Source organism: Sminthopsis crassicaudata, chromosome X (genome assembly GCF_048593235.1).
Source record: "Sminthopsis crassicaudata isolate SCR6 chromosome X, ASM4859323v1, whole genome shotgun sequence".
Classification (NCBI taxonomy): Eukaryota; Metazoa; Chordata; class Mammalia; order Dasyuromorphia; family Dasyuridae; genus Sminthopsis; species Sminthopsis crassicaudata.
Genome location: NC_133623.1, coordinates 22,670,062 through 22,695,577, shown reverse-complemented (window position 1 = coordinate 22,695,577; position 25,516 = coordinate 22,670,062).

Sequence of the window (25,516 nt, the reverse complement as noted above, 5' to 3'; positions counted from 1 at the left end):
AAAGCCTTGAGATGAACAAGGAGGAGAAAGAAATTGGGAAAATGACTTAGAGAATTTGAGACTGGTGAAGCCCATCAGAGATTTAAGGTGGGGAGGACAGACTTGGCAACATTGGGAAGAAATTGAGGAAAACTTGAAGGAGGAATATTTCTAGGCCCAGATGCTGACTCAGATGCTACTTCCTGGTTGAAAGAAGTAGGATCAAAGATTCTTAAGAAGGCCTTAAAGATCTGAAGAGGTTCAGGGAAGACTAGGAAATAGAACCTGAAGGGACAGATTTAATAAGAAGAGGAAGGCAGTTGGCAACCCAAAACAAGGAAAGTAAGAAAGGGTAAGTGGACCCATTAAAGGCAAAAGAAAATTGATAGAGTGAATTGGTGGGTGGGGCAGACCAGTGAAAGGCCTAAGTGCTAGTGTCAGTGGCCCCGGCTGTTTTGAGACAAAGGAAAGGAATTTGAACGGAGTTGTCAAGTTATTAAGAGGTGCTAATTGCATGTAAAAGTTTTAACCAAATAATTTGTGTGGAGATATAAACACCCACTAGTTCAAAAAAAAACAGACTGAAAAATATCAAACATCCGGGAGAATTGGGGAAACTGGGCCTGACTTGCCCTGTGATGTTTACATTTCTGCCACAGCCAAGTGATTGTTATCTGTATTCTAAGTGGAAGACTGATCTCCTCCTGGAAGACAAGATGAAGGGATTAGGAGACATACCTCTCTACCCTCCAGATTTTAAGGAAGAAGAAAGTGGCTCTAAAAGGAACAGGGACAAAGCTGGGGGTGGGGGGAGAGCTGAGGTGAAAAGAGGGAAGACTTGATTCTTATCAGGCTTATCAGGATGGGGGACAATGAAAGAGGAACAAGGACAAAGCTTGGTGGGGGGGGGGGGAAGAGAGCTGAGGTGAAAGGACGGGAGATTTGACTCTTATCAGGATGGGGGAGAATGAAAGACTGAGAGTAAAGGAAAAGAAGAGGAGAACTGTTATGATTATGACTTCCAAACAGGTGGGAGATTCTTCCTGTAGAGAAGAGAGCTGGATGCTCTGAGGAAAAAGAAGAGGTACAGAAGCTATGAAGGAAGAGGTCATTTAGTGAAGGACAAACAAGAAGAGAAGAGTCAAAATAGTGAGCGATTCCTTCCTCAGGGGTTAGACCAAGGAAGCTATTTGTTTACTTTGTAACAATAAGGTTGTTCTTCCAAGATGGCATATACCCAAGATATAACAGAAGCCTCTTCTTCCCTCAAGACTTAGCAAAACGGACAACTCCCCACTTCTGGCCATTCATCTGGACACAAATGGCATGGCCAGAAGGAATCTAGAAAAGATGGCCAACAATCATGAAGACCAAAGGAGCACAGCTTGGGTTTTTAGTTGTCCATTGAAGGAAAGGGATGGAAAAAAGACAAATTAATTTGGGAAGTGAACAAAAAGGTGGTATCTGAGAAGACAGTTTGGACTTCTGGGCCACAGCTTAAACTGAGGGGCAACAGATACCAATCCAGAGATTGAGTATGCCCAACAAAAGCCACTAGGAATGTGTTAGCGTAGTATCTCATAAATCTTATGAAAAGGATTTAAACTATACAGAATGGGGAAGGTGAGGATGTCTGTGGATATACCCCAACTAGGTACTATAAAGTAGTCACAAAAGAACTTAAAACCAGACTAGCTCTTCATTTCACCCAGAAATTCCCAGGAGATTAAATCTTGGAGAAAAGTCATAGTAAAACCTGTGCCCTGGAATGTCCACATACAAATGCCCAGAGTTTAGGCAACAAACTACAGGAACTAGAGGGTCAAATGCAAAGAGGAACATTCAACCTCATAGTTATCACTGATACTTGGTGGGAAAAAATCCATTACTCTGGACAGATAGGCCTTATTCAAAAGAAACATGAATTTCTGAATGTAATGGAGTAGGAAGGTGCTATAAGAAGTGAAGAAAGGGATAGTTTCGGGGAAATCTGGGAAATCTTTTGTGAACTGATGCACAATGAAGTGAGAAGAACTGGGAGAACAATTTATATAACAGTTAACAGTATGATAAGAACAGTATGATAAGAACTAAAAACAAGACAAACCTGGAGAACAATTTCTATAACAATAACAATATGATAACGATTAAAAATGAGAAGAAACAGGAAAACAGTTTATCTAACAGTAACAATAGGATAAGGACGAAAAATGAGATGAACCTGGAGAATAATTTATATAACAATAACAAGAATGAAAAAAATGAGATGAAACAGGAGAACAATTTATGTAATAATAATATTATAAAGACTAAAAATGAGATGAAACAGGAGAACAATAGCAATATTATAAGGGCTAAAAATGAGAAGAAACAGGAAAACAGATTATATAACAATAACAACATGATGAGGACTAAAAAGGAGATTAACCTAGAAGAACAATTTATGTTACAATAACAATGTGATAAGGAGTAAAAACTGAGATGAAACAGGAGAACAGTTTCTGTAACAATAATTATAAGGACTAAAAATGAGAAGAAACAAGAAAACAGCTTAGCTAACAATAACAATATGATAAGGAGTGAAAAGGAGATGAACCTGGAGAGAACAATTTATGCAACAATAATATGATAAGGACTCAAAACTGAGATGAAACAGGAGAACAATTTATGCAACAATAACAATATAAGGCCTTAAAAATGAAATGAACCTGGAGAACAATTTATGTAACAATAACAATATTATAAGGATTAAAAATGAGAAGAAACAAGGAAATGGTTTATGTAACAATACCAATATTATATACATATATTGGATTTAACATATACTTTACATATTTAACATGTATTGGACTACCTACCATCTAGGGAAGGGGGGGAAGGGAAAGAGGGGAAAAGTTAGAACACAAGGTTTTGTGAAGGTCAATGTTGAAAAATTACTCACGCATATATCTTGTAAGTAAAAAGCTATAATAAAAAAATAATAAAAACAATAACAATATTATAGAAAACAGTTTATGTAACAATAATATGATAAGAAAAGAATGAGATGAAACAGGAAAACAATTTATATAATAATAACAATATTATAAGGACTAAAAAATGAGATGAAACAGGAGAACAATTTATGTAGCAACAGCAATATAAGGACTAAAAAGAAGAAACAAGAAAACAGATTATGTAAACAATACCAATAGGATAAGGACTAAAACCAAGAAGAATCAGGAGAACAATTTATATAACAATAGCAATATTATAAGGACTAACAATTTTGGAAGCTTTAAGAACTCTAAGTCAGCACAATAACCAAGCATTATTCCAGACCTGATAATCCTGCTGTACCCAACCCTCATCAGTTCTCATGTGAAGTATTGTATTCAGTTATGGGTACTGTGGTTTGAGGACTTTGACAAGTTGGGAAGTGTCCCAAGTAGATGACTAGGAGGGCATTAAGTCCGTCTCATATGAGGAAAGAAGTGAGCATGGCGACTATTAATAGACAGTATTTACAGACTACAGGAAGGTATGCAAAATGCTTTACTTTGAACCTCAGGACAAACCTGTGAGATAGGTGCCTCCATCTTACTGATGAAGACTAGAACGAGAGAAGTTAAGTCCAATACTTAATATAGTAGCAGACACCTAGTAAGTGCTTAATGAATGTTTATAGATTAATCGAGGACCAGACTGGGGAAGACACAGTAGCTAGCCATCTGCCGCGGGAAGGAGGGGTTTGATTTGTTTTGTTTGGCTTCAGAGGACAGAACTAGGGTAGTGAAAGATGCAAAGACAAAACTTTAGGCTAGTGTAAGGAAAGACTTCTTCACAATGAGAGCAATCCCAGACGGAGTGAGCTGCTTTGAGAGGTGGTGGATTCACCGTGAAGCAGCTGGACCACCACTTGTCAGGTATGTTATGGGGCTATCACTATTGTGTCTAGGCTGGACTGGATGGACAACAGAGGCCCTTTCCAACTTTCAATTGTCCGGATGGGAACTCTGGGAGGGCACTGTACCACATGGTCTCTGAGGTTCCTCCTGGATCTAAGTCTTTCATCCTGTTCTCCTAACTCTCTCTGGGCACCTGTTCTGTTGTTCACAAAACAAGGGAACTGGGATTGGTGACTTCCAAGGGCCTTTCCTTACTCTAGTTGGGCTCCTGGGATGGTATTTGTGCGGCTTTAGGTAAATCTCTTCTCTGAGGCTTAGCTTCCTTACCTCTAAGGTGAAGGGCGCAGACTAGATGGTTTGGAAGTCCCCTTTCAGCTTTTTCTTTTTAAGCTTCCAGCTAAATCCTGTAATTATTGTAGCTAGAAGGTGTGTGTGTGTGGGGGTCAACTCCCTTTTTAAAAAATCACTTGTAATTCAGCTTTCTATAAGCTACCAGCTCTGTGCTCCCTGTGACCCTTTTAGTTTTGTAGTTGAAAAAGATTCCCATCTTTGCACAGATTTCCAAGTTTCCATAGTTCAGTTGTCAACTTCTTCTTAATCATGGCCTTTGGCTGAATGAATGACCACTGAGAATCTTCTTTTTCTTTATGGGGATTAAGCAGTGGAGACTTAAACAAGAGTCTACAGCATTGCCTCCCCTAAGTACACGTGGGCACGTGGTACTACATCCTGGGCTTCGAGGTAAGATGTTCCTCAGCATCCAAGAGTTGTTCTTTTCTCAAGAGGTTTCTTGGAGCTTCTTAGATATAAGTCACAGCAGTCCTCCAGTGATTGAGTCCCAAGGAATTGAGTCAGAGCCTGTCAACAATGAGGAAATGGTGAGGAGATCACTGGTTTGAATGGGAGATATCCATAGGGGAATGAGAGACAAAGCCGAAAGAGTAGGGTGCGGCCAAATTACAGAAGGCCTTGAATGCCAGGTTAATTCAAAACAAACCTGTTCATACTTATAGACATGCTTCTTCCTAAAGAAAGATGCTTTAGATGCAGAAATCCTTTGAGATAGGGATAGAGATTGGGCTTGGGGTTTTATTGGCATAGGAGACGAGACTACTGGGTAAGGAAATTTCCTCCATTGATGCACATCAACACCTTCTTTACGACTTTGAGTGGTAGAGTTTCCTGGAGTACTGAGAGGTAAGGGAGGTTGTCCAGGGGAACACAGCAACTATATGGTAAAAGCAGGACTCCAGGCCAGCTTTCCCTAGTTTGGAGGGCAGCTCAATATCCACCAGCTTCTCGATCTACTCCCTCGAAGGGGGAGGGATGAAATATCTGACTTTAAATGGAGCTCCATCCCAGACTCCCTGGTTCACAGGAGAAAGGACTCTGCATTTGAGTCCAAAGGCTTGAGTTCAGATCCCAATTCTGCTCCCTACTAGCTACGTGATTTTAAAATTAGCCCTTAATTCCCCTGAGCCTCACTTAGGGGATGTGCCTTGTAAGACTTGCTCATGAGGACAGACTCACCAGAGACACGTTGGCAGTCCCGGTGGTGATTGTACTTTGATGTGGTTGCCAACATTTGGTTATTTTTTAATATAAATTCTCATGGAAATGAAAGGCAGGGCACTAGGGGGCAGTTTTCTCCAAAGATCTCTAGCAGCCGTTCCCAGTATAAGATGGCAAATGTGCCCATGTCCCTGGCACTGGGGAAGTTGAGCTGCAGTGACAGATAACTGGCATTAGTGGCCACGTCCTTTGCTATGTCTAGCCAAATATCATCTCTTTTTCATTTAAGCCAACAGGAATATATAATGTCCTCAGATGCCGGCTGAGATTGGTTTTTGTCAGCTACAAGATGGAATCTGACCTCAGTGACATTGGGTAAGGGTCCTGCAAGAACTCTAAAGGAACAGTCCCAACTCTATGGTGGGGAAGGAAGCAGGATGGCAGGGGGGAGGTCCTCTTCATGAGATTGAATGAGAACATGGGAGCCAGTTATCACTCCTTCCAAGTTTTTGATAGCAAGAATTCCGTTTGTTTTCCCAAACTTGTGGGCTCAGCTGTGAAACATTGGTGGCCAGGTCCTCTTGCAACATGGCACACCTATCAGGAAACCTCAGGTTTAAGAAGCGGTACAGTCCAGTGGAAAAAAGCCCTTGTATGGAAATTGGAAAACCTGGATTGAATTCTGCCTCTACCACTTACAGTGTGACCTTGGGGAAGCCACTTCATTTCTCTGAACCTCTGCTAACATCTCTAAAATGTGGGCCTTGGACTACATGACTCCCAGAGTTCCTTCTCACTCGGAGTCTGTGCTTCTGTGTGCCAGACTGGCTGCTTTGATGCATCTCCCTTTCCTCCCCATGGAGCCTAAATCTAATCCCGAAGAAAACTGAAGTCACTGTCCCTCTACTTCTTCATTTGTTTTGTTTTGTTTTTCTTACCATGTTCTCAAAGACAGTGCCTCCATAAGCCACAATGTCTTGGTATGGAGCCATAATGAATGCAAATAGCCACCCATGTTCTAGAAAGTTATCAGGACATTACCTCTAATTATTAACTAATTTTTCATCTCTAATCACTATGCCCCATCTAAAGTCATGTTGCAATATGCAAGCCCACATCTTGCCAATTTGTCCACGATTCAATTAAATTCAGCTATTCAGAAAGCACCTACATGTGCTACGTGCAGGATGATGTGCTAGGACTGTGGTCACTCAGAGAAAAATGGTCCCTTACAGTCTTCCCAGGATCTTTACGCTCAGCTGGGAGGGGAGGGCCATACAACCTGTATACAGAGTAAAAATCCCCAGTCATTGGAGAATGGGGGGAGCAGGAGCCACTGCCCATGTTGGGGGAGGAGAGAGACAGGGAAACCTTCATGGAGCAGGCAGCATCTGTTCTGAGCCTAGGACAAAAAAGCCAAAGTGGCAGGGAAGAGCATGCTAAGCATGAGGCTTGGCTCGGCAGGCACGAAAACAGGAAGTCACCTAGGCAGGTTTGGACAGATGCTAGTCACCTGGGCCGATTGGCTCACATTTCACAAAGGTGAGGAATGTGAATGAATGCCGAAAATGTGGATGTCGGCCAAAGTGGGAGGCCTTTAAATGCCAGACTGAGGATTTTCCTCTTTGCCTAGGGGTCATGGGGAGCCATGGAAGGTGTTTGAGAAAGGTAGTGACACGGCCATATTGGTGCCCCAGGAATGATTCCTTTGGCAGTAGCATAGAGGGTGGATTGGAGAGAAGACAGATTTGAAGCAAAGTCTTTGCCACAGTCCAGGTGAGAATTGAAGAGAGCCTGAATGAATCAATGAGAGTCTTTATATACAGCTTTTAAATTTGCTAAGCACCTTATGTGGTGTCTCATTTGATCCTCACAACAACCCTGGGGCAATGAGGAAACCAAGGTATCCAGATAGTCAGTGATTTTTCCAGGGGTCACACAGCCGACAAGTGTCTGGGGCATCAATTTGAACTTGTGTGTCGGTCTCCATGTCTTTCACTCTTTCCATTGGAGCACCTGGCTGCCTAAGGCAGAGACCCAGAAAGAGGAAAAAAAAGGGGTCATATACCCAAAATGTTGTGAAGGAAGAAATGTCCAGATCTGGCAACTGATTGAAGGTAGGGGAATGGGGGAGGGAAGCATCAAGGGTGACGGTGAGGGTGAGGCTCTGAATCTGAGGGATTGGGATGCTGGTGAAGCCCTTCTTTCAACAGAAACAAGAAGTTTGGAGGAGGAACAAGTTTTGGGGGACTCACATGATGAATCTGAGAGGATTGCCAGGCGGTTGGGACCACAGCTCAGGAAAGAGGTCAGGGCTGGACACTGACAGATGGGAATCAACTACATGGAAGTGACAACTGAGCCTCGGAGAACAGATAAGGTCATTGACAAAGGAGGTATATAGGAAAAAGAGAAAGTAACCTAGGACAGAGCCTTGAAGGATACCCACATTTAAAGAACAAAGGATGGACAATGAGACATAGAAGGAGACAGTCAAGCAAGGAAGAGAAGAACCCAGCAAAAAAACAAGTGTAAATAGAAACCAAGGAAGGGTTCACATTGAATGAGATGAGGTGAGATCTTTCAAGACAGTTGTGAAAATCGAGTAAGGCTTCATCTACTTCAGAGTTTGAGTAGGCCTGAAGGACTTTGAAGATTGAGTCAAGGGCATAATTGCGTTCCCCTCATGACACAATCTCCTCCCTATTTCAGCTAAATATGGGCAACTATGTACTTATTGGTCAAGTTCAATTTCATGGGTAGATCTCGCGTTTAGAATGTAAGACTCTCAGCCAATGAGGATGAGAGTCAGTGGTGGCAGGGGGTGTTTTGCATTAGGGATTAAAGGGGCTGTCCTGCCCACAGGAGGCGCTTCCTCTATTCAATTGTCTGCTGGAAGGGTGGGACGCCCTTCTAGCGAGAATGTACAATAAACTTTGATTTTCTCTAGAGCTCTCTCCAGCTTTTTTATTAAATGGTGACCCCTCACCATTTCCGTACCACACAATATGCTTAGAGATTAGTTGGATCTAAAGGTTTCAAGGGAGAAATGCCCTACAGGTTATCTGAATCAACCCCTTCATTTTACAGTTGAGGAAACAGAGACCCTTTCATTGGACTTAAAAAAAAAAAAAAAAAAAAGCCAAACTATTACAGCCAGGTGATTGAAAAGTCAAGTTACAGATCTACTTTTCTGCAAGGCAGAAAACCCTTTGTTGTGCTTGTTCCATTTTATCCCTAAAGCTATAGTCCAGGATTCAGTTATTATTTAACTGAGCCAACAATTCTATAGCAGAAAGGGCACTGACCTTAAAATCAGAAGACCTGGTTTCACCTCTTGGCTGTGCCCAGCAGTGTGACCTTGGACAAGTCAGCTGACCATTCCAAACCTCCAATTCTTCATCTACAAGGAAATACGTTCTGGATCTGTGATTTTTATCACTGTAGGGAGTTCCAGAGGCGGAAGATCCTCCATGGCTACAGGTCAACAACTTAAGAGAGTGGCTCACATTACCAAAAAGTTCAATGGCTAACTTGTCACAGAGCTAGTGGATCTTAGAGGTGAAATCTAGAGGTGAATCCAACTATTCCTAAGTCTAAGGATGAACCGCTATGCCACACTGCTTCTCATCTTGAAAATGAGGATAAATGATACAATAACTATAGAGACATAGAGGTTTAAAGTTTGAGAAGCCCTTTATTGCTTCTTATACACCAGGCAGGCTATTAAGTGCTAAGGATGCCAAGAAACCCTGCCCCCCCAAATGATCCTTGCCCTCAAATAGTTTACATTCGAATGGAGAAGCCTCCATCTAGAAATCAGAACATACAGGAGCAATAGAAGGTAGATAGAAGGTAGCCTTGGAGGGACTACTTTCTATCTCTATATCTGCTACCCTACCTGTTTTCAACTCCAGGGAACATGATGATCCTTCCAGGATAAGGTCTTCCCTGAACAACTCACCGCTAGGTGCTAAATAGAGCCTTGATTGCTATCATCTCCTCCAGCTTCCTGTCCCCTGTGATTGAAGGAACAGAGGGCAGAATACTAAAGGACTCCCAATTCTATACTTTATAAAGGGCAGTAAGTGTATTTAGCTACCTCCTTTATGTATCTGCTGCCCTGCCTGGCCTCAAGTCCATGGGAAAAGGTGCTTCCATATAAGGTACCTCCCACTGTTGGAAAGGGAGGAACCTCTCTTGCCTCCTTTTGTATGTTGGATAACACAAGAAGTTTGGAAAGAAGGTGCTAGGTTTTGAAGAGTTTTAAATGCCAAAGTACTTGAGGGTGGGGACAGATATCCACCAGAAGGAACAATGACAAAGAAAACCAAATCAGCTATAAACTGGTCCAGCCAGTCTGGGGCTGAAAAAAAAAATCCTGTGGAAATGCAGAAATAGAACAAGCTAGAAAAAGCGGGAGGGGAAGTGAAAAATATGTCTCACAACAGCAGATTTAGGCAAAGTAGCAGTTCTCAGCATGAGAGACCCAGTGGTCCTATCCATCGTATGAGACAGTCAGAACATCAGCTCCCAGTGCAGGGTGAGCTAGGGATCCTAGATATGGCAGGCAACCAGAACAGACCAGCATCCAGGATGCCGTAGCCCAATCCAATATTGATCCAAGCGACTTGGGCCGGAATCCAGAAGATGAGGCCAGACAATTCCCTCAGCAGGCAAGAACTAATCTTAGCCACTGCACTCAGGATCAAGCAGAGCCGACCAACCTCATCTAAGCGTGCAGTAGCAGAGTTTGAGCCAAGTGCTAGCCCCCAATCCAGGAATTGAGATTGAAGATAATGAGTAAACAGAAGAAAACACCAAATACAATAGAGAAATACTTTGGACTAAATGATACCCAAGAGGTAAACGCAGAGGAGAGAATAACTCAAGACCAAATAGAAAAGAGAATGTTTTGGCCACAAAAAATCTATGAGAGAACCTGAAAGAAACAAAGCAAGAAATACAAAATGGAATGTGTATGGAGAAAATAATGGCAAGGAAAATCGATACCTTTGAAGAGATGGTAGCAAACTCTGCACGAGAACGGAATTCTGAAAATTCTAATGGGACAAACAGAAAATGATGACTCTATGAGGTGATAATATAAAATAAAAATAAAAAGAATAAAGTATAAGGAATATAATATTAAAAAGTTTGGATACCATATTTCAAGAAATTTTTTAAAAAACCATAAACTCTCCATATCTCTTAGAACCAGAGGGCAAAAACCACCTCCTAGGGCAAAAAAAATCCAGTCAAAATTCAGAGTTTCCAAGTCAAAGAAAAAAAATACTACAAACGTCTAAAATGAAGTAATTCAAGTACTGGTAGCTTCTGCTCTAGACAAGAGAAGCCCTTGGGATACAATATTCCAAAATGTTGCTAAAGAACTATTGAATATAGGACATACTAGGCTATAACCCCATGAGCTTGGAAAGTGCAGAAGATCAAGTCAATACAGGCCCCATATTGAAGTTCACACCACAGTTTGTAGGTAGCTGAGTCTGGCAAGGAGCAAAGGCCCATGGTGTCTGCTTGGCCAAGATAGCAATGAATAAAAGGCAGCTAGGAAGGGAAAATCCATCCATTGTCCATTGATTATACCGAATTTGGAATCAAACATGATGGGGGTAAATGGTTCTTAACAACTATAGCAGAGGAAGGTAGCAAAATATTTCTGTGCAAAAAGAAATGATTAATGTAAGGAATTCAGAGAAACACTAGAAGATTCGTGTGAAGCAATGCAGAACAAAATAAACACGATCAACACGTTAAGGAACACAGTGACTGTAACGTTAATTAAAAGCCAACTTGAAGAAACCTGAAGTCTGAGTAATAGAAAAATCAAGGAAGCTCCTAGAGAAGGGTTAATGATTGAAATACAAGTCCTCATTCACAGTGGAGAAGTGGGGAAACAGTAGGACAGAATATTATATACAGTCATATATGCTTTCTGTCATGGACTTTTATTCTTTTTTTAGCTTTTTAGTTTGTTTCGGATATCGTACTCTAGTTTTGTATTTCCAATGGCCTATTGGACATCTCAGATTGTATGTCAAGGGGGAATACCTTAATCTCAGCATGTTTAAAGCTGAATTTATATACTTTTTCTCAAAAATTCTTCCTATTCTCAATTTCTCTATTACTGTCTAAATTTCCCCCACCCACTCAGGCTCACAAGCTAGGTGTCATCTATTGTGTATGTGTATGTGTGTGTGTGTGTGTGTGTGTGTGTGTGTGTGTGTGTGTGGTTGTCTCTCTCTCTCCACATATCCAATCAGTTCCCAAGGCTTGTCGATCCTATTTTTGTGACCCTGCCATTACCATTGTACAGGCTCTCACACTGCCTTTAGGTTAGTCTTCCTGTCTCAAGTCTCTTTCTACTCTAGTATATCTTCCACTATCAAAGTGATCTTTTTAAAGTGCAGGTCTGTTGTGTCACACTTCTGCTCAGTAAACTCTAGAGGCTCCCTATTACCTCCAGGACCAAACATGACATCCTCTGGCTTCTGAAGTCTTTCATAACCTGGCCACTTTCTACCTTTTCAGGCTTCTTATACCTTATTCCCTTTATGTCTTTATGATCTAGTGACACTCACCCACTTCCTGTTCCTTGAACATGACTCTCCATCTTCTGGCTCTGGGTATTTTCCCAGCCTATCCTCCAGAACAGTAACACTCTCGTTCTTGGCCTATACCTACTCTTCTATAAGAAGCCTTACTACCAGTGCCTTCCCTCTGTTGATTATCTCTGATCCATTCTACATATGCTTTTACATGGTTGTGTGTTGTCTTCCCCTCCTGCCCTCATACTAGGTTCTTAATAAACACTTTTTAATTGATTTGTTATGTGAAAGGAGGGTTCAGTTGGTTGGAGGGGAGGGCTGTGGGAAATAACTATAATATTAAACCAAAATAATTTTAAAAGGACAAATTAAGATAGTTGGGGGCAGAGGGCAGACTCAATACCTCCAGGGATTGCCTTGGGACCTGAATGAGATCACAAATGTGAACGTGATGGGCAAATCAGGAAATGTGGTGCCCTGTGCAATTATTATGAATATGTGGGCCTTTCATATTACTTAGGGCTTTCTGCTGAGATGGCTTATTCATCACATGCTAAATGAGCACTGCTGCCTCATCTGCCAGGAGACATTGCAGAAATCCAGTGGGAGGGGGAGCCATTTCCCTTTGGTTAGCCTCCTCATCCATTGTTGAGCACTTGGCAGCCTCTGTGCCAAAGCTATTGAACTATGGCTGATCATTCTCCCCTCATCCAGAATCTATCTTGTTCATTTGTGAGCTTAAAGCAGTAGAGCTGTTGTCAGATAATGATAACTTGGAATGAGCGCACCAAGTCAAGGCCTACTGGAGAGGGGGATGTAGGACTGGTGACTTAGGTGCTACAGGGAAGCAAGGAACCCCATTAGTTGGGGCTAAAAAAGCACCAAAGCCATATGGATTATCACCAGGCTGTCAAGGGGAAGTCATTTTAACAGCTCAATGGTGCAGTGGATAGCACCCTGGGCTTGGAATCAGAAGGGCTGGATTCCAATCTGGCCTCAGACGCTCCCCAGCTTTCTGACCCTAAGCAAGCCACTTCACTTCTGTTGGCCTTGGTTTCCTCAGTGGCAAAATAGGGCCCTACCTCTCCCTGGATTGTTGTGAGGATCAAAGAAAATAATATTTGTAAAGCCCTGAGCACAGTACCTGGCACACAGTAGGCACTATCAAAATACTAGCTATTATTATTAAGGTTTGCCAAGCCTTTTACCCAGGTCTCATTTGAACTTCCTAACAATGCTATGAACTGGGTGCTGTTAATACCCCATTTTAAAGATGAGGAAATTGAGGTTGAATGAGAGGATGGAAGACTCTCCTGCCCTCAGGTTTCTTGGGATGGCCCTGAGGGGTTAGGGGAGTGTTCTGAATGCCTCCACCCGAGCCCCTTTTCTGATGTGTTTTTCTCAGATTAGATATAGCTGAGATAAGCTGGACACATCACTCCCTCTGGCTGCCCTTTATCTGTTGCTGTGCTGGTCAGGCAGATAACCTTGGGCCTTGACTCACCACCAACAGACTCCATCTTCTAAACTTCCCAAGCTCCCAAGGTAGGTACCTAGTTTGTTTTACATCCACAACTTATTCGGAAAGAATAGATACAGCAGGGTCAGAAGCAACACCTATCTGGGGATGGCTTGATGAGGCCCTGGGTACTAGCTTGCTCTCTCCCCATCCAAATCTTACAGCGGTCCTCGCCTCCTCATTGGAACACAGCCAGGCAGAAAACGGGGTTGCGTTCCCCCTTTGCAAGCCTGTATGCAATCCAGGTCTGGCTCAATGGCCGGCCCAAAGGGCGGCTGTCAACGGGCCAGAAACGGTCACAGAATCCACGTACGTGTTCTGAAGTGGAGTGTTGAGCCATTTCCTTCCACATCGTCAGGAACTTCCAAAACCAGGCTCACCAAACGTGTTCCCAGGACTGAGCCCTCATTGTTTAGCCCCCCGTTATACAAACTAAACAGCTTTCTGCCTTTGCCTACATACAGAAACCACTATTAATCAAGCCCAACACTCTTGGGGACGGTTTCATAGCAAGGGGCCTGTTTCAAATCCCATCTTTTTCATGACGATTTTGTCCAGGCATGGGAGGGCTCGGTTTCTACCTAGCTTTTTCCGGCCTTGTTGAAAGTCCCAGTACGACTGGAAACTCAAACCAGACATTTCATGAGTTGGAGGGAGCCATATTTAATACTCCTTGTAAAGGACAGGCTTAGCTTTGAAATGAGCACTATGTACTTAAGAATTCAAGACGTAGAAGACTTATTTCCTCAGTGATTTGGAGCACTTAATGGGGAGAAATTGATCCCCCTCGAGAGGCTCCTGAACAAGAGAACAGTGGCCCATTTTTTCATGGGATAAGAAGGAACTGATGTGAAATTTACATATTAGTGACAGCTTGTCTCCAATACACAGTTTAGGCTACACAAATAGAAGCTAGTGTCCAGACAGAGAGAGGCGACAGACACACTGTACTCTCCTCTGACCCCGTCAGATCTCATCCCCACTGCTCTGTTTACTTCTGGCTAGGACATTGACAGGCTAGAGGATGACGCTCGGAAGAGAGACCTTCAAGTTCCCTTCCAATTTGCAGATTCTGATTCTCTGGCAAAATTGGCTTTTTCTCCCCAAACAAATTGTGAGATCTTTAAAATGATTGGTATATATATATGTATATATATACACACACACACACACACACACACACACACACACACACACACACACACACACACACACATATATATATATATATATATGTATATGTAAAATTCCCTGAATTATGTCCCTAAAGGGACACAATCAAGACACACCTATTTGCTGATCCAGTAATAATAATGATAATAAACCTAATCTAATCCAATAAGTACTGATAAGGAACAAGGCACTGCTCTAGGTGCTGGGTATTCAGACATAAATAAGACAGTCCTTGATATCAAGGTGCTTACAGCACTCACATTGGGGGGACCCAACTCATAAACAGATAAATATCTACATAATTTTCGGAGAAAGTAAGATCAAGAAAGGCTCCTGGTAGGAGATGGTCTAGGGGGGTAAGCCTTCTGAGAGGCAGAGGTAAGAAGGGAGTGCATTCCAGACACAGGGAACAGACCACCCATGGGCTTGGAATGGAGGCCCTAAATTTGGGGGAGAGCAAACAAGTCCCAGAAGTCGTTTCCTGCCATCTCTACTTAATGGACAAAGGAGGAACTGAGGCCAGTGGAGGAGTGGGGAACAGATCCTCTTCCTGAAATCTTTCAGCTTACATCCAATTTAACCAATTCAGCATGTAATAAGCAATTACTGCATGCAAAGTCAGGAGCTAGGCAGGGATGAGGCTAGGATTTCTACCAGCTAAAAGGCAAAAAAGGGAGTATTATGAAGCTCCAGTTAGGTCTAAATAAGTGCTATTTCTCTGACAGCAGCTTTATTGCATCTCCAATTTGCCAGTGTTTGGGTGCTAGTCTTCTAAATGGCTGCAGTCCAGTTCATTCTGACCTCACAGCTCTCATTTATACTCTCAGCCATCAACTCCTCCATTCCCTGTGGAACTAGTCTTGTTTTTCCAATTGAACTGTTTTCTTGCATTGCTTAAACATAAAATAAAATAATAATAAACATAAAATATTAATACAGAAATGAAATCTTTATTTCATTTCTCTAACCAGTGTTAGGGAATTAGGAAAATAGCCTTAAGTCCAGTAGATTGGTTTAGCAAAGATAAATCATCCTTCCCTCTGATCCAAGTGGCTAGCAGATATATATAAATGAAGGATTTTCCGGAATACTCACAATTAATCAGAAAAACATCACTGAATAACAAGGATGCATATAAGAATGTACAGGAAGTTTATGGAAAAAGAGAGTATGGGTCATTTGAAAATGAACTTGGAAAGAAAGCAGAATTTGGAGTTGGGGTCATAGGTTTGAATCTGGGCCATTCTTCCTAGCTGTGTCACTTTGTCTGAGTCATTTAACCTTTGTATACCTCAGTTTCCTCATTTGTAAAATGAGGGGTTCAGACTCAATGACCTCTGAGGTCATATCCAGCTCTAAGTCTCTCATCCTCTAATGTACAGCAGAAATAAAACCAGCTTAGGCTAAAGGATAGCTTTGCTCTCCCGGGACTGATGCTTCTGGCTAGATTTTCCAGGGTTGGGAACCAGAGGCACATAAATGGATTTCTGCAGGCAATCTATATTCTCTATAGTACCAATGTTTGTGGAATAGTTCAGATATAGATCAACATTTTCCATAAAAATCATGGAAAAGTGAAGAGAAAGACAGAGAGAGACAGAGACATGAGAGAAACAGAGACATGAGAGAGAGAGAGAGAGAGAGAGAGAGAGAGAGAGAGAGAGAGAGAGAGAGAGAGAGAGAGAGAGAGAGAGAGGGAGAGGGAGAGAGGGAGAGGGAGAGAGGGAGAGGGAGGGGGGGCAGAGAGAGAGAGAGAAAGAAACAGGGTTTATGTCCAGGTTTATCACTGGGTATTTTTTGGGGGGGGCATAGTAACTCATAAAGATGGTGTTCTAAAGCATGGAGGAGCTGTGACCAGCATCAGTGAAGAGGCACCCCACACAATCAAATGAGATAAAATTTGTTAAAAAGCACTTAGCACATAGTGGGAAAAAGAGAAATATTTCTTTCCTCCCTCTGTCCCCTCCTGTACAAGGAAATCAATATTTGAGGTGTTGAAGCATATTCCTCATGGACGAGTACAGGAAAATACGTTGTTTCTTCCAGACAAGCTAAGGAGCTCAATTTGCCCAGTGTCTAAGCCACCACCTGATAGACATGGAAGCAGATGAATGTTGCCCCCCTGAGAGAACCAATGGGGAAAAGGCTACAATGGAAAACTGAGATTCACATCTTGTGGTTCCATTTCTTGTTGGGGTCAATATAGGAATGATCTTGTTCCCCTCAGAACTTGAATATCCTCATTTGTAAAAAAAAAAAAAAAAAAAAAAAAAAAAAGAGGGCTTTTAGTCCTCTTGTTCCTCCTTGCCAGGGTCAGGGTGAGACAAAGGCATGTTCAAGTACAGGCAATGTCACAGCCGGTGAGGTTGCCACACTGGGCTATTGGCCTAGTGGGCTTCTTTTTGGAAGGAGTCATCTCCTAATCGGGAAGCCCAAGGCTTCTCAAGTTTTCTGCTTTGATCTCCATCCCAGCCTGACCTCCCTGGAAATACTCAATGCTGCAAATGGACTCCTGTCCCTCTTCCTGTGATTTGCTCCCCAGGAAAAATCCCACTCCTTCTGTCTCTAGCTCTTAACTAACTGTGGGAATCAGCTGCTCACAACAGTTCAGATTAAGCTAAGGCTGACTTCCTGTACCCCCTTCTGTGGGAGCTTTAAGCCTTTTTTTTTTTTAGGACATTTCTCTTTTAAAGTAAATTAAGCCAAAGAAGTGAATTTTCCAGAGGCAAGCTGGATGCGTGGTGGAAAGCACACTGGATTTGGCATTGGGAGACTTGGTTTTGAATTTCACCCCTGCCATTTGTGTGACACTGGGCAAGTCACTTCTTGATAGCCATCCTATACAAGAGAGATTGACTTGTTCTGCTGGGCCCCAGAGGGCAGAATTTGGAGCAGTTAGTGGAAGTTGTAAAGAAGCAAACTGGGACTTGACATCAGGAAACAGTTCCCAACAATTAGCGTTATTGAAAAAATGGCATGGGCTGCCTCGGGAGCTTTTGGCTCCCCCTGACTGAAGAGCTTCCAATAAAGGATGGCTGACTTCCTGTGGACTCCGCCAGAGCGTGGATTCTTTTTCAGGTGTGGGCTGGACCTGGTGACCACTGGGCTCTCTTTCACCTTCAAAATGCTCTGGGGCCTCCATCTCCTCATCTGTAAAGCCAGAGACTTGGAGCAAAGCTCTCTTTCAACAAAGCCAACTTTACATAGAGGATGGTTTTCCCAGCAATTTCTAAATCAAACCACATCGGTGAAAGGCAGGCTGTAGTCATTCGCCCACCCTCTCTTACCTGGCCTTCTGTGGCCAGGGACAAGCATTCCCGAGATGGGGTTGGACACTCAAAGTACATGACCATGGAACAGGCCTCAAATAAAGGGAACTGCCCTGACAGCGATTGATGGCCATGAGTCTGGTCCCACCCAATTTGAGCTGTGTGGAGCCAGGGCCTTGCACTACTGCTCTGGTCTCTAAAGCAAAGGGTCATAGCTTTAGAGCTAAAAGGGGCACTGGCCACGAACAGCCTGAGACCCACAAAGGTCAAGTGACTTGCCAAATGCCACATTAATAAGTGGCAGAGCCAGAATTTGAACTTGGGCCTTCTGACTTCAAATCTTTCCTTTCACCATACTAAGGGTGGGCCCTCGAGACCCAATTTATTAGCAAGGAATGACAGAGGAAGGAGGAAAATTAGAGTTCTAAGAGATTCCATGGATTTGATATGCAAGGTAGCTCGAACCTTACAAATTATGTAGTGTGACCCCATCTTCTAGAGGAGGATGCTAAATTAGGAAGGAGTCAACCAGCATTTATTAAGCATTCACTGTATTCCAGGCATTGTGCTAAGTGCTGGCAAATACAAAGAAAAGCAAAACAACTGTGTCCAAACATTAAGGCTTCTTATAGGTGGGATTTTAGCTGATATTTGAATGAGGCCAGGAAAGTTAGGAGGTGGAGAAAAGGAAGGAAGGAAGGAAGGAAGGAAGGAAGGAAGGAAGGAAGGAAGGAAGGAAGGAAGGAAGGAAGGAAGGAAGGAAGGAAGGAAGGGAAGGAAGGAAGGAAGGGAAGGAAGGAAGGAAGGAAGGAAGGAAGGAAGGAAGGAAGGAAGGAAGGAAGGAAGGAAAGAAGGAAGGAGAGAAGGAGGGAAGGAGGAAAGGAAGGAAGGGAGGGAGGGAAAGAAAGGATGCAAGAATTTATTAAGTGCCAACTATGAACCAGCCACTGTGCTGCATGTTTTACAAAAATCTTATTTGATCCTCACAACAACCCTGGAAAGTAGGTGCTCTTATTCTGCCTATTTTAAAGTCAAAGAAGAGCACCTAATTAACACTGTGAATAGAACACTGAGCCTAGAATTACAAAGACTCATCTTCAAATCTGGCCTTAGACACTTACTAGCTGTGTGACCTAGGCAAGTCACTTTACTCTCCTTGTCTCAGTTTCGTCAGCTATAAAATGAACTGAATAAGGAAATGGCAGACCACTCCAGTATTTTTGCCAGAAAACCCCAAATGGGTCATGGAGTCAATCCCAGCTGAAAAAACTGAACTCTCCCAAAAGTTGAGGAAATGGAATCCGAGAGAAGTGACATTACTTGTCTAGAATCACATTGCTAATAAGTGTCTAAGGCCAGACTTGAACTCAGGAAGATGAGTCTTGCATCCACCACCTAGCTCTTTCTAAGGTCTAGGAAACAGGCAGCAAAAAGCTTTGAACTGGGAGATACTGTGTTGTGTGTCAAAGTATATGAGGGGGACAAGATGCAGATAGATTGGAAAAGTAGCAAGAGCCCAGGTTATGAAGAGAACAGGGAGCCATTGCAGTTTACTGAATGGTGGTTGAGGTGATGGGTGATACAATCAAATCTGTGCTTTGAGATCACTTTGACAACTGAGTGTGACAAAGTCTTTAAAAGAAGACTACACTAATATTATATTATTAACACACATAATATTATATTATTTAAATGATATTGGATAGATCCAATGACTAAAATATATTGCGGTGAACTCTGGGCAGGGTATAGACAAGAGTCACACTGGCTGGGCCAGCAAGGCCAGGCTGGCATCTTCATAACGGAAAGGAACTCCTAAATCAATGGCATAAAGGATTCATTTGAATATTTGAGTAGAATTAAAGTTTGATATCAATCATTCTTTCATAGGAGAATTCAATATTCACACAATTTATAAAACCTGTGAGAGATGGCCCTTCCATACCAGTGCTCTTCCTGGGCCTAGCTAGGCTGGCTAAGTTCAGAACAGCCCCTCCCAGGGTTGGCCACAGTCATCATCAAGACTTTGAGTCATCACCCCACGGGTGGAGCTCTTGGAGTCAAGCCCTGGATCTTAGCTAAGATATTGTGTGGCCACAGGCAAGTTGCTTAATCTTCCAGCAGGCTAGACAGTGCTCTAGGATCATACCTTAGTTATTGATTTGCATCATGGATAGACTTTCCACGCTGGGAGTTCCCAACCCCCTCCCTGGCCAAAACCCTAGTGTATTCTGATTAAGAGAGATTATGATTTGTGTTTATGAAAGAAGTACCTGAACTCACAAGCTCATGGATCTTTGAAGGATAAAATACTTCTGCCTCTTAAGAGATTTTCAGCTCAAGTAGCACCTAATGTGGGGGACCTGTTCCCCAGCCTCCCACTAATGGAGCCTTCCCTTCCGAAGTCATCTATTCTGTATTTTCTATTTAAGTCATGGGCAATCTATTGGCTCCACTGGGATGTGAGGACTCTGAAGGTAGGGTCTCTTTTTTTCCCTTTTCCTTTTTGTCTCCAGCATTTAGCACAGCGCCTGACACAGCAGGACCACTAAGAAGTGTTTGTTGAACAATTCCCCTAGTTCAGCTAGGCATGCGACCAATGGTAGGTAGTTCTAAGGATGAAACAAAGTGTCATGGATTTCCAAGCCACATTATTCTGAACCCTTCATGTAAACTGATAGCCACACATATAGGGAACTTTATGGGAAAACAAAACAACCCCCCCCCCATAATATTTCTTTAATGTTAAGATTTACTCCTAAGCTTTCTAGTGTAAGTGTAATAGCTTTCATCAATTGGTAACACCTTGGATACATGAGGAAGGCTTGTCTGGTGGGAACATGTCCGTGGCAGTAAGTTATCATATACATATATACATATATATATATATATGTATATTTCTGGATTATATATTGTAGGAATCCATTTTGTGACATAATTCACTCCCAAACCTCAAACTTAAGTCAACTTGCTCTGCTACCCATTGCTTTGAAAATAATTTCCATACTTTGCCTTTTAAAACAAAATATTTTCAGAGATATGAGCAAAAGAACCAAAAACCTTTGAGATCACTAGGTCTAAACCTTTAACTTACGCATGACGAAACAGGCAGTACAATGAGGGGAACTTCTGTGCACACATTTCCGCTTCTTGTAATATTCTTGACGATGTCTGCCTCAGTTTCCTCAACTGTAAAATGGAGATAATAATAACACCTATTACCCCCACCCACCCACCTGTGTTGTTGTGAAGATCAAATAAAATGATATTTGCAAAGTACTAAGCACAATGCCTGGCACATGGTAGGTCCTTATTAAGTGATTGTTCCCTTCTCCCACTCCCACCCCCACCCCCACCCCCTCAGTAGCATGGACGTTTTGAATTGCCATGAAGTTTTGACAAGGAAGGGATGTGTTTCCTCTGAATTGAAAGCACACACAACTGGCGGCAGAAGGAGGCAGGAGGATTTGGATGCTCGGAGGAGGACAACAAACAGTGTTTGAGAAAAACACTTGCCTTTGTTCACACTGCTGCATTGCACATGGTGGATTTCCTATTTGCATATTCTATCTCAACAAGAGTCTGTTGTCTGTTAGGGAATATTCCTTTTATTTCCTTGGTACTGGAACAGTTCTCTGCTCAAGTCTATTAAGAGCAACACACACACATCTCTGTTTGGAAGTCAACCAAGTCACAAATCGAATGTTCTGTGTTTTCCATTTCTCTCCCCTTTGGCCACCCCCTCCCCACCACTCTCAATCTATCACCGCCCCCTGCCTTATTTCCCTTTTTATGAGCAATTTATTTGGGAAGGAGAAAAGCTATTGAGAATGAAAATAAAACTTGCATGAAATACAAAAGCTTAGAAAATGAGCAAAGGAAGAAATAGATGTGTATTTGTTGGAAATCATTTATTGCCTATAAAAGTTTAAATAAAAAGCCTACAAAAGTTCACATTACAGTCTGATGTGGCTTTAAATGGTAGTGTTTCAGAGGTAGTGAGCACGACCTGGGACGCGGAATCGCAAAAATCATTAACTCAACAAGTTAATGTGAAATCGAGCCTTCATATGGCCTAGACATTTTGAAATATCCCCTTTAACAAATCAGCTCTTAAATTTGGTACGTATCAGACAAAGGTACATTAGTTGTTGGCGAGGAAGTCAGTAAGGACTTTCTTGAGAGCATCCCATGGTGTTGCCCTGGGATATGGGTGGTACAGTGCTATCTGCCAAGGATGATGCCGACTGCAAACACAGTTAGGTCTTCTGACCCGTGCTTTGGGCATTCGCTAATTAATCTGGAATGTGGCAATGAACAAATGTTGGGTGAAGGCACCACAAGGTGGCATCAATGAATCCAGACCTTCTGGAGCTAGAAGACACCTTATCGCATAGCCTGAGGATCTAAATAACAATGGCAGCTGGCTGAAAAAGAAAGATTTCTCAGAAGTCAACAGTCCAAACTCTGAGCGTTTCTCTAAATGTGAACATAGGGCATCCAGCTGGAAAGAGAAAGAGACCACTCAGTGAAAGTGGACTGAATCCTAAAGATCCAACAAGGCCAAACTAGGAACAGGAGACTTTCAAAATACAATGAACCCCCCTCACACACACACACACACCCCTCAGACACACATTCATCCTACCCCGCTATTCCCTGCCAGATCTCTAACATGATTCCTGAATGTGAGGGGTCCTTAGGGTAATACTGTTCAGCTGCCTTTCAAAGCCCTAGCAGAGAAGAACACAGAACGGGTAAGAGGAAGTGTCACTGGCCCCCTAGTGAGCTTTCACCAACAATTTTCAACAGTTCCATGAAGTGGCTACCATCAAAATGGTTCTAGTCAGAGGAGCTGAGCCTACCACAAGCCATCAGGCATTTTCTTGGGGAGGTCCATTTACTTCTTGCCTTCCTTACTGTGTGCCTGGCCTCCAAGGCCCACTTTCTCACTTTCTCATGGCTGCTCGATGGGGACTTGCCTGAAATTGATGATGGTATTCATGGGGAGCCTGAGCTCATGGCAGACATCAAAATGGAGAAGCAGCTCTCAGGTTGGCCTTGGTCTTTCAGAGAAGCAGCAGGATTCTTTCTCGAAGAGTTGGCTTTCAAGGGGCAGCTAGGTGGTACAGTGAAGAGAGCACCAGCTCTCTGGAGTCAAAAAAAACCTGAATTCAAGCACAGCCTCAGACTCTTACTACCTGGGTGACTGGGCAAGTCACTTCATCCCGATGGCCTCCATCAGCAAGATGGAGGAAAAAAAGAGTTGGCTTAGAGTAGAAAAAGGGCTGAGTTGGGAATCTAGAGACATGAGTTCTAGTCCTTACCTTCCTATTCACTCTAAGTCATTAACTTGACAATAACATAGTGATGTCATTTTGGTCTTCTTTGGGAACAAAGGACAACCACTAAGCAACCAACCACTCTAACTCACTAGATGATGCCGTGCAAGTTATTTTCCCTTCTCTGGGCCTCCATTTCCTCAAAAAAAACAAGAGGGTTAGACAAAGTCCCTTCTACCTCTCAAGCCTGAGGTGCAATGATAACCCAGTGGCAGTATAACAGAAACAACATATTACAAAAGAAAAAGTGTGTTTTGTAGTAATGAAATTTGAAGAAGGCTCCCTGTACCATTTATCCAGGAATTTTCCCTTGATTGAAACTCAGTCAAATCAGTCACAACACCTTAGAATGGGAAGGTGCCTTGGAGACCAATCCTTTTATTTTACAGAGAAGCAAACTGAGGCCCACCAAGTAGGAGACTGGCCTGTGGGCACACAGCTCCAAACTTGGGCTTCCAAGCCCAGTGTCCTTTCCCATCTATGGCAGTGCCTCCTGGGAGCCCATCCTTTTGGGTCTTATAGTTTATTAATAGCATACTTGACCTTGGCATCCTTTTCCAACTCCAATGTGCATAATTACAATCTGCCAACCTTAACCCTTCTTCCTGCCCAGAAACCGCAGTGTAGTATTGCCATTTCCGGCTAGAGACGGACCATGTCCCAATTTAGAAGCATCTTAATTCCACCGGTGGTGAGTGAAGTTGTTCTGAATGGTGCAAATACCAGCCTGCCAGTGTGCCACATCTTTGGGAAATGGAGTTGCTGTAGGCTCCTCTCTCCCTGAATGCTAATGCAGACTGGGGTCTTAGGAGTCCTCGGATCCCCCTCGGAAGTGTACCCTACATTTCCTTCTGGGAATCACCCCCAGGATACTGCTTAATGTTTAATCTGTTCTATTGTAAACAGAATCATTTTTATGAATGCCACTGAAACAGTTAACGAGAAAGAATTCTTGGCAGTCTCGGGGAATTAGGATATGGCACAGAGCATGGGGTCTTGCAAAGAGCAAACGTTCAATAAATATCTGTTGACTGATTGATTAGTTAGCTTCGAGAAGAAGAGGCTGAGATGATGATTATGGTCCGAGCATGCAAAAGGTTATTATGGAAAAGGTAATCAGCATCTTCATTTACAATGAGGATAAAACAAGAAGAGCTTAGGTTAAAATAAGGAAGGGAGAATTCTTCATTTCACAGGTAGCTGTGGTCAAAGGACTCATAACCCACTAGCCAGCCCATTGGTAGTGGGCTTCTGCATGCTTCAGGAGCTGGTCGTTCAATAGTACGCGTGCTCTGTCACTGGGCCCCGACCAGAAGCTTTGGAATAAGCCCAGGTAACATCCACAGGCAAACAGAGGTGAAGATCTCATGGAAACACAGGACTGAAAAGGGTAGTGGGCCAGTTGGATGATGAGACTGAGGGATGGCAAAAAGCCCAGAGGCTACTAGTCAAAAGAGCAGGAGGATGGCTTCTAGGTCACTGAAGGGGTGGGATCCTCTTCTGAGGATGTATGGGAAGCCATGAACAAGCCCAAAATGAAAAGCAATGGGCACCCTTAGTGGGAGACGCAGAATGATGAGTTCACATATTCCTTCACTTATACCAAAGGCAAACTGACTGTCAAAGCCTTTTGACAGGCTGGACAATTTGGGATCTCCTTTCCTAGAGCTATCATATGCAGCTGACTCCTTACGTCCGCTCTGTATCCCACAAGGAAGTCAACATGAAATGACCAAGTTTATCCTAATATGTGGGATTCTGTGACCTTACTCATATCCATATCTACTGATGTAATTTGGATTATGGGAAGGGTGGGAGGTACAGGGAGAGCCCAATTCTGTGTTTACCTGTGCGTGGTGCACACACGAGCACACCCTCTCAGACTGTCTTCCTCTGCTGTCTCCCCACGATGTGGACACGAACCTGGTTTCCTGAAGGCTGTATCAGTAGGGGGCCTTCTTTGATAGGTACTACAGCGTGGGAAGGCTGCAGATACGAGTCCCACAACACGTGCTGTACATATGTCATCTGAGAACTCATTGGGAGAAGGTTGTTTCTGGGTTGACCACAGCTTCGTTAGCTGTAACAAGCCTTAAAGACCAACTTCAAAACAACAGGAGCTTGGAAAGAGAATGCTAGTGAAAGCATGGTCACTGACAGTATTAAAGAAACTTATATAAATATATTTGTCTGTGTGTATACATCTCCATATAAGTGTGTGTATACACACACACACACACACACACACACACACACACACACACAC